At 34.2% G+C, this 10,843-nt stretch overlaps 1 protein-coding gene across 1 annotated transcript in view; it reads left to right on the top strand.

Moving 5' to 3' along the window:
- Positions 1 to 10,674: 10,674 nt before the first annotated feature.
- Positions 10,675 to 10,843, top strand: part of LOC110115232 (protein TOPLESS-RELATED PROTEIN 2) — a 41,940-nt gene continuing 41,771 nt past the window's right edge. Inside the window, exon 1 of the mRNA XM_020848404.2 lies at positions 10,675 to 10,834. The gene's annotated coding sequence lies outside the window, so the exon portion shown is untranslated. The remainder of the gene's footprint in view (positions 10,835 to 10,843) is intronic.

Here is a 10,843-nt window from a genome sequence, read left to right as displayed (position 1 = left end):
TGCGTTGAGATTTGTGCTCGATCAAGATAATTCTTTGATGATATATCAGTGTCAAATAATTTAATTAGAAACAAATTGCATCAGGACACCTGATATAAAATGTATTAGGATGACCTTCAAATTCTACCATATGTCTAACAAATTAATATTTGATATTTAAATATTAAAACTTAAATAAATTATTTATTTTCAGCCATATTGTAGAATCTAAAGAACATCCTAACAAGATTTCCATCATGATATCATGTATTTAATTATATTTTTTAATATTTTAGTCATATAAAAATAATATTTTTGCATGCTAGAATATACGCGGCGGTAGAGTTTGTAAATTTATGTTCTAACGTTGTACGAGTATTCAACACACAAGCAGAAAAGAGAAGTGAACACAAAGATTTTTACGTGGAAAACACGAAAGAGGGAAAAAAACCACGGGGCCTCACCTAGTTGCAAAATTCCACTAGTATTTGTTTGAAGTACAAAGGTTGATCCGTCTTACAAATAAAGACGATCAATTTACAATCAACTTCTCACAAAGTTACAAAGTTCTGCAAATTCCCAGCGTTTCCCGAAAATCCGGCAGAGTTCCGGCGTCTTTAGGCGGCAGGAAGAGCTCCGGCGGTGGTCGAGGAGGAGCTTCTTCCTTCTCCTCCTTCTTCTATTCTTCTTCTCTCTCTTCACTTGAGTCCCCCTTTGTGTAGAATGAGGGCTCTATTTATAGTTTTTCTGGAGTGGCATAGCCCGTAAATAGGCGTAAGATCATGGGCGAATTGGGAGTGGTTTGAATGGACGGCCGTTATCGAATCCTTTGATCATGCATAGTTTATTGGATATTTGAAGGCCTTAAAGATGTCGGAATTCGGTGATCTTGGGCTCGTTGGATTTGTCTTGTTGAGCCGCTCGATTCGAGTATAAGCTCGTTAAAATCGGAGACCGTTTGATAACTCAAATTGAGGTTTGAACCTTCCAATAGCGCTTTGGGTCCTTGATTCGGACCTATTTGGACTCGGATTGGGTCGAATTTGGTGTCGTTGGGTTCGTATTTTTGAGACGCTCAGTTTGACTGTAGACTCTCTGAAATCGAAGTTCTGGTGCTTCCAGATTTAATTTTTGAAGTTTTCAACTAGCTTTTGCCTCGAGATTCGTGCCCGATCAAACTAATTTTGTGATGCCGTATCAAATATATAACACATGAAATTGTTGATAAATATAATAAAAATAATCATATTCTAATATCAAAATAATCTAAAAATTATTTAGTTCAATTAATGTTATGTTATCGGCTTAGGGTTTGTTTGGTTTGAGTGAAAATAGTGTAAATTATTTCGAATATTGGTGTTTTTAAAATATATATGTTTGGTTTGAAGTAAAAAGAAATGCAGAGTAAAATTTTGGTGTATTTGAAATGTATCATTTAGTTCAATTTGACGTATTTAAAAATTATTAAATTTGATTGATTTTCAAATAAACTATAAATTACCTATCAAGCATGCCTACCTGCCCACCCCCCGCTAGCTTTAATATTGTTGGACTTTACATTATATTTAGGAGTGTCAAAAATAGACACGATCGGAAAACCCAACTCGAACCACACCTGAATTTTTAGGTTATGATCAATCCGTTTGAAGAACGGGTCGGGTTCGGTCTTGATTTTTGACATGTTTCAAATTCTGGGTCGGGTTCGATCAACCCGGAAATCCGATCGGATCCGGGTTGAAATTTCTGACCTATCTACGAAACGGGTCCAGTTCGGGCGGTGTCAAACAGTAATGGGTCGGTGTTGGGTTCATTTTGCTTTTTTAAAAAAAAAATATATTTATTCATTTCAGAATGATTCAAATAATTTTAAATATATTGTATTTATTTTACGTTATATACCATTTTAGTAAATCATGTAAGAAGTGACATGGCATATTCACTTAATTAATGACACGTGTCACTTTATGAAACAAATAATTCCGCGCTCAATCATCTATTAAACGAGAAGCGTTGAAGAAGCTGAGACAAAGCCAAAAATATCATAAAATTTAGGTGAAATTACTTTACAACTTTTTTTTAGTTTCCTGTGTAGAAAGTACAACTTTTTAGGGAAGGGTATATAAGTAATTTCACATAAAGTCAAGTAATAATTTTGACGTTGTTGTCGAGCTTATCTGCAACTTTTATTGCAAAAAATCTTCGAGAACCGAAATTTTACTGAAAACTTTCACCGAATGAACTGGCCGCATATACAGGATGTTATCACATATAAAAATTATTTATTTATTTATTTAATACCTATATTTTTATTTATTTATATAATACACAAAATTTAAAATCATATGAAAATATCATTTATTTTTATTTTTCAATGTATATACAGGGGCGGAACCGGCTTCAATTTTGAGGCGGGTAAATACAACACAAAATAATTAAATATTAAAAAAATAATATTATATATCTATATATTATGAAAAGTTTTTTTAAAAAATTTAAACAAGAAAAAAAAAAAAACGGTGTAATTAAACTGTTATAAAAAACATAAAAGATAATATTATAACAAAATGTGAAGAAATATATAAATATTTTAGTGCAAGTTAGGACAAAAGAGTTTTTTAAGGGGGGCAAAAATAATTTTTTAGGAGGGGCAAAAAAATTTTTTTACACTCCTATAAATTTTTTTTTTACTCTTCCAAAAAAAATTTTTTTTTTTGAAAGGGGGCAATTGCCCCCCTAACAACCAAATGGTTCCGCCACTGTGTATATATGTTAAATATTTTAATGTATTGGTAAATATTTATCAAAATTTTTATTCGCATCAAAATTTGAAGCTTTTGTAATTAAATTTATGTTTATTCAAATTCTGATTACATAAATTTTTTTTTCTGATTACATCAAATTTATAGCCAAATAAATTGGTTCAATGAAACGAAACAACTAAAAAAAAGGCTCTAATAAGCGAAGATCCAGAACTTGGAGTATGGATGTAAGCTTAAAAGATTAGTTGGACAAAGAAATGACATCTAAATTTGACATTCTTATGGTCAAATCGAGCGTCTTGATGAGATGAATCATGATAATGTGTCTGATGGAGTCTTCTAGACTTTTCTTTTTTATATTTATAGAATATGTCATTCTAAAAGATTTATTAATATACCACCGCTATTTACATGAAGAAGATTTTGGGCAGGAGATTCAGGAGAGTTCTAGAGCTCTAAGGATTCCGGAGCACCACAGTCAGGTCCACCATCCTATCATTTGTAATAAATAGAATTTTTTAAATGATTTTTTTTAAATAAAAATTTTAAATTTCAGCATCGTGCCTTGTTGAAGAAGAAAGAGAGATGAATGAGAGAGGAGGACATTCAAAAATTTTTCATCCGTTAATTTTGTCGAAGAATTTCTTTTATTCGTTGTAAGTAACCATAATATCATTTTAATTTTCAATGATTTTGAATTTGACGGATTTCTTTTCTCGTAAATCGATAAAAATATATTTTCTCCTAATTTATTGAGTTTTTACTATATAACTTTTTGTATATAATAAATATAAATAGATACAAGTACTAATTACATATAATTGATAGGATGGATATAACAGGATTAGATTGATAATATTGATAAATATGTGCCTATGATTCTTTTTGCTCATACTTTAATGATGATAGTACTGATGTTTTAATGATTTGCTAATTCTCATGCATGTTATTGATTCCTAGATTCATTTTAACCTTGACAACAACTTCTCTTGAGATTGCACTTCGGCTAGAGTAATTATTGCTTTACTGCAACTTCTTGGAAACTGTTGCAGATTTAAATTTAATAAAAATTGAAAATTGTTGCAATATAGCTACAACTTTTTTTTTTTTGGTTAAAAATTTACTACATAGTTGCACTATAGCTATAGTTAATTTTTTTAAAAAACTAACTACAACTTTCTATTTTTTTTAAGATTTAAGTTTAATAAAAATAGCAATTACTTAATTTAAAAAAAAAAAACCCAAAAATTATTCTAGCTAGCTCAAGAGCTCACGAGCTGAGCCTTAGCAAGCTCGAACTCAAGCTCGTTTGCTAAACGAGCTCAAGCTCGACTCTTGAGCTCGATAAGCTCAGCTCACGAGCCCATAAACGATTCGAGCTTGATCTAGCTCGTGAGCCGGCTCACCCCTAAGTTTCAAAAGACAACAAATTGAAATATAAAACATATAAATACATAAAATCTTATGATATGAATTTGATGGTTTTGCTCTCTAATTTTTTATAGTAAAATTTGGAGCATTTCTTATTACTTTTTTTTAATCATTTATAAATTATAAAGTGTTTTTAAATATACTTTAAATATGAATTTGATTAAAAAGCAACAAAGATTATCTTTGAACTGATTATCAATTAAATTAATTGTAATAACATTAATTATTGTTAATACTATTATTATTATTTTATGAATGAGAATATTGAGAAACAAATTTAATAGAAACCTTTAGGACAAATTTAATAGAAAATTTTGGGTCGAATTATCTGAGTACATTTCTTAAATGTTTTTGTAATTAATGCAGATTTATATCATACTAATTTAAAAATTTTGAATATATTCTAATAAAAAATTAATTTAAAATATTTTTAATCTAAAATTTGAAATTTAAATATAAACGAAATTTGAAATTTTGTTAATAATTTAAAAAATTAATTAACTAATTAGCTGTAAAGTGTAAAGTCAATCCAAATAAATTAGCTGATAAGGGCAACATCCACTAGTTATTTAATTATAAAAGTAAGGTATGCGAGTTGTGTTGAAATCTTTGTTGAGTTTGAGTTAATGCTGAATTTTTTTGCTCATTATGTTGATTTTAATGATTTCAAGTTAGACTAGGCGGAGTGAGATTGTCAGAGATTCTTATGTCTTTCTTTAGATTTCATTATTGTTGCGTCCAGGAGTATTCGCGGCGGTAGAGAAATTTAAAGTTTATCGTCTTAGCGTTGTACGAAAATCCGGCACACAATCAGATAAGAGAGAGGGTCTAGCATTTATGAGACACCAAGATTTTTACGTGGAAAACTCCTGAAAAAGGGGGAAAAACCACGGGGCCTAGCCCAGTTTGAACGAATCTACTAGTATTTGCAGTCGATTACAAATGAGACCCTTCCTTGGGAGAAGGCCTTAGCTTGATGTACATCTTATGGAGTACATTACATGATGTTAATACAACAGGAGGCTGCCTATTGACATATTACGCTTTTTGGAAGGAACTGTGTCGGCGGACGACGAAAGTCGGTAGAGGACGCGTAGTCAGCTGGCGACGAGGTCGGAAGGACTGTTAGTCAGCGGGCGACGTAAGCCAGAGGACCATAGTCGGCGGGCGACGGCAGAGTCAGGAAAGACTGTAGTCGGGGGCGACATAAGTCAGGAGGACCGTAAGATGATCGGCGAGATGTCGGAAAGACTGTAGTCGGCGGGCGACGTAAGTCAGGAGGATCGTAGTCGGCTGGCGACGGAGGTCAGAAGGACTGTAGTCTGACGACCAAAGATCAGAAGGACACGTCAAGGTAAAGTTCCAACAATGGAAAAGAAATCCATCTTCGCTGACATCCAGCAAAGTTGATAACCGCAGAAAGTCCGGCCCGGTAGAAACATGGCGAAGAGTGAAGGTTCGATCATCGGGTAAAGTCTGACGTCTGTTGGTGCAAAGAGAACTCCGGCTTTCACTTGAGCGGAGTTTGGCGTTCAGGAGGAACTCTGTTGCAAATTGAGAAAGAGTTTCAGCATCATGTGGAAGTTGGAAGAATTCTTGCGTCTCCCGAATATCACGCCAGAAATCCCGGCGTATTCGGGCGACAGAAAATCCCGGCGGTGGTTCGAGGAGGGATTCCCTTTGCCCCTTTCTCTTCTTCTTCCCTTCTTCTTCTCTCTCTTCACTTGAGCCCCCTTGGTGTAGAATGAGGGCTATATTTATAGTTTTTCTGGAGTGGCATAGCCCGTAAATAGGCGTTAGATCAGGGGCGAATTGGGAGTGTTTTGAATGGACGGCCGATATCGGATCCTTTGATCATGCACCGTTCGTTGGGCATTTGAAGGCCTTAATGATGTCAGAATTTGGCGATCTTGGGCTAGTTGGATTTGTCTCGTCGAGCCGTTCGATTCGAGTATAATCTCGTCAAAATCGGAGACCGTTTGGTAACTCAAATTGCGGTTTGAACCTTTCAACATCGCTTTGAGCCCTTGATTCAAACTCATTTGGGATCGGATTGGGTTGATCTTGGTGTCGTTCGGTTCGTATTTTCGAGACGCTCAGTTTGACTATAAGCTCGCTGAAATCTGTGTTCATATGCTCCCGAACATAATTTTTGAAGTTTTCGAACTAATTTTGACTCGAGATTCGTGCCCAATCAAGATAATTTTGTGATGACATATCAATTATATATTTTTTTCTTTTATTATTTTTTTGTCAGGAGCTTGTGATAGATTAATGATTGTAGTGATCTTTTAACTACTGTCTATAAAATTTTGGTAAATGAATATAGTAAAAAAATTTTATGTATATGATTTTAATTGTTTTTGGTTGGATATTTGATTATATTGATGATTTATAGAAGCTCTAATATATTATTAAATGATAAATAGGCAATTCTTTCAGATTTGATTCTAGATAGTGACATCATCACTTTTGGATCACCACTTGATCATCTTCATTAGATCACCACCCGACCTCCATTGTTGGACCACCATACAACTATTGTCGACACACCTGCCAGCCACTGCCACCGGAATCACACTATGATCCTCTGACCACTATCATCCAATTATGATTCTTGACAATTATTGCTCAATTATTGCTGCAATTAGCATTGCAGGGCTATCTCCCTCCAACTTCCATTGAACGACTATAGATCTACGACCAATGTTGTTCGATTATAACCCTATGACTACCATAACTTAAAAACGACCCTCCAACCTCTATAGCTTAACTACTATCCTTAGACTTCAATCTCTTCGCCCATGATCGTTTGACCAATATGGAATGACTAAGGTTCTCCAACTAACACACTTAACTATGATCTCTCGACCACCGTTAGGAGTGTAAACAAGTAAAGTCGAGTCGAGTGGTAACATTAACGAGTTGAGCTCATTTATCTCATACTAAGCTCGAGCTCATTTATTGAGCTCAAACTCAACAAGCTGTATACAAATCAAGGTTAAGCTTGATTAGATTAATCGAGTTCATTTAAAAATCTCGAGATCGATTAGATTGAAAAGCTTGAACTTGACTCGTTTATGAAGCTTGAATTTTTGTTATCTTAAAAAATTCTTAAGAAACGGGTATACTAAAATTTTTAAAATATATATTTTAAAATTGAGTAGCTTGACGAGCTAACGAGCCAAGTTGGACTAAGCACGAACTCGAGCTTGTTTAGTAAACAAGCTCGATTACAGGCTCGAGATAGAACTTGAAATTCGATAAGCTCGACTCGCAAGTCGGCTCAGCTCACTTACACTCCTAATTGCTGTCACCAGGCTAAGATTCCCGGAATACTATTGCCCCGCTACGATTCTTCAATCAACTTCGTCCGATTGTAGACCTGCAATTTTAACTAAGTTAGGCCCCACTATTTTTCTCTTTCCAGATCTTTCCATGTAAATACTTTGGAATCTCTTACAATCTTTGTATTCCCTTTTTATTTGTGTGTGTTGGACTTTATACAAATGATAAGGCAATAAACTCTATATATCTTTCTATTACAACGAATGTTTTGGCACACAACAAATTGAAATATAAATTATATAAATACATAAAATCCTATGATATGAATTTGATGGTTTTTCTCTCTAATTCTTTATAGTAAAATTTGGAGCTGATATATCATCAAAGAATTATATTGATCGGCACGAATCTCGAAGCAAAATCAAGATTGAAAACTTTAAAAATTAAATCGAAGACCATAAGAAGTATGATTTCAGCAAACTTATAATCAAATTGAACGTATTGGAAATATGAACCCAACGACACCAAATTTGACCCAATCCAAGCTCAAATTGGTACAAATCAAAGACCTGAAGCACATTTGGAAGGTTCAATCCATGATTTGGATTACCAAATAGTTTCCAAATGTGGCGTGATTATAGTCAAATCAAGCGGCTCGACAAGCGAATCCAACGAGTCTAAGATCGTCGAATTTCAATATCACTAGAGCCTTCAAATGCCTTATAAACGGTCCATGATCAAGGGATTCAACATCGGCTGTCCATTCAAACCACTCCCAATTTTGCCCCTGATCTTCCACCTATTTACTAGCCATGCCACTCTCAGAAAATTATAAATAGCACGTCATTTCTTTTAAGATGGGACCTAAGCAAGAAGAAAAGAAGAGAAGAGAAGGAAGACGGGAAGGAATAAAAGGAGGAGAAGGAAGAAGCTTCCCCTCGACCACTGTCGGACTTTCAGCTGGCAGATGACCGACGTCGAAATTAAGCAAGGAGGCAAGAATAGAAAGAAGAAGAGAAGGAAGAAAAGGAGGAGAATGAAGAAGCTTCCCCTCGATAACCTCCAAACTTTCACCCTGCAATCGACCGATGCTAGAACTAAGCAAGGAGGCAAGAAGAGAAGGGAGAAGAGAAGGAAGAGACTCATCCTTGACCACTGTCAGAGTTCTTCCAGAACTCCAAGTGGCACTGAAGAGAAGGAAGAGACTCCTCCTCGACCACTGCCAGAGTTTCGCCCGAACTCCAAGAGTTTCCTCTCGACCTCCAAGTGATGCTGGAATTCTGCCTGACCTCAAAGTGACGCCGGAGCTCTGTCCGATAACTAACTGACGCCAATTTTCTACCTGATCACCAAGTCATGCCATAATTCTAATATACAGTTGTAACTGAATTTCAACCTGAGAGTTGATTATTATAATTTAATAGTCCTAAAATTTAGGTGAGTCAGCCTCTTGTAATCGACTACAAGCATTAGTGAAATTCTTTCAACTGGGCGTGGCTTTATGGTTTTTCCCTTTTTAGAGTTTTCCATGTAAAAATCCCTGTGTTTTTTCATCTTATGTTCTTGTACTGGATATCCGTAATATGTTGAGACAAAAAATTTTCTAACTCTATCGCCGTATATATTCTAGCCCTCAACTGGAGCATTTCTTATTATTATTTTTATCATTTATGAATTATAAAGTTTTTTAAATATACTTTAAATATGAATTTGATTAAAAAGCAATAAAGATTATCTTTAAACTAATTATCAATTAAATTAATTGTAATAACCAAGGTTTTAAAAATCGAACTGGACCGGCTAGTTCAACCTATTCAACCGACCATTTTTATTTTTTTTATTTTTAATAAAATAGAAATAATATATTTTACTTTATTACATTTTTTAAAATAAATTTTTAAATTAAATAATGAGATTTTTAATACCATAATATATGGATGTCATCTTATAAAATAACTTTTATTAGAAAAGATAGAGCTATATAAAGAGCTCTGACACTAAAAAAGTTACATGAATACTATACGAGCTTGAATGTGAGTTTTGGTTTATTAGATCATTAATTTGGGTTGATTGAGCTACAAATTTGGACTGGTTGGGCCACGAATTTGGACTAATTGGGTGCACAATTTTTTTAATTTGTATTATAAATTTGTTATAATATATATTATATAAATTAATAAAATAAATTTATATATTATATTAAATATTATTCTTATCTTCCGATTCGTTGTCCGGTCCGATTTTTACAACCTTGATAATAACATTAATTATTTTAGTTCTTTAATTATTTTAAAAATTAAAATATCGAGAAATAAGTTTAATAGAAAACTTGATGTCAGATTTAATAGAAAACTTTAGGTCGAGTAAATATCTTAAATATTTTTTGTAATTAATGCAAATTTATATTATATTAATTTAAAAATAAATTTAAAATATTTTCTAATAAAAATATTAATTTAGAATATTTTTATCTAATTTTTGAAATTTAAATATAAATGAAATTTGAAATTTTGTTAATAATTAAAAAAAAAATTAACTAATTAGCTGAAAAGTGTAAAGTGAATCCAAAGAAATTAGCTGATAAGCACAGCATCCACTCGTTAATTAATTATAAAAGTAAGGTCTGTCAGTTGTCAAAAACAACACCGTCCTATCACATTCCAGTGATAAGTCAATCTGCTTATCAAGATGACTTTATGAGTCCTTATCGGAGTTAATTAATAGATCGCATTTCGGGGGATTTAAAATTGGACTCCTTAAATGTTAAACATCTCACGGATTATTTCGCCGGGGAATCATTCTGAAAGAGAAAAGGAGTGCATCTAAGAGAAATGAATGGTGGTTATATCAGATCTCCGATTTGAGGGCGCCAGAATGGTTAACTGTACGAGGAACGCTGACGTGGTTGGCAAGGCGAAATGACGAAAATACCCAAACGAGGATCTCGAAGCATTAAATGACTGTTATGTCCTCCTCGGTCGTCTACGAAACCGACAGGGGTCACTGACTTTCCTGAAATACCCCTGAGAGGTGACAAATGATGGGAGTCTCTTTTTACGGGGTTGCCATGTCCGTACAAGGGCATTAAGCCGACGGAACATGCATGAGGACGGAATCGTAATTATGATGGAAGGGCAGTGGTTCGGTGGTAAATAGGTAACCACCTATTCGCTAGGGATTTCCTTCCGGTATAAAGCATGGGAGAGGAGAGAGAGAGAGAGAGCGAGCTGGGATTGGGCTATAAAAGCGGGGAGGTCAGGGGGAGGGGGTAGGGAGAACGGAAAAAAGGAGAAAGTAGAAGAAGCGAACGAGCACTGCGGCGAGCGAGTAGGCGGGCAGGACAGCGGAGTAAAGAGGGAAGTTCGAGAAAGCCTAAAGTATCGTGA

Source organism: Dendrobium catenatum, unplaced genomic scaffold, assembly GCF_001605985.2.
Source record: "Dendrobium catenatum unplaced genomic scaffold, ASM160598v2 fragScaff_scaffold_1363, whole genome shotgun sequence".
NCBI lineage: Eukaryota > Viridiplantae > Streptophyta > Magnoliopsida > Asparagales > Orchidaceae > Dendrobium > Dendrobium catenatum.
This window is presented reverse-complemented; position numbering and strand designations above follow the sequence as displayed.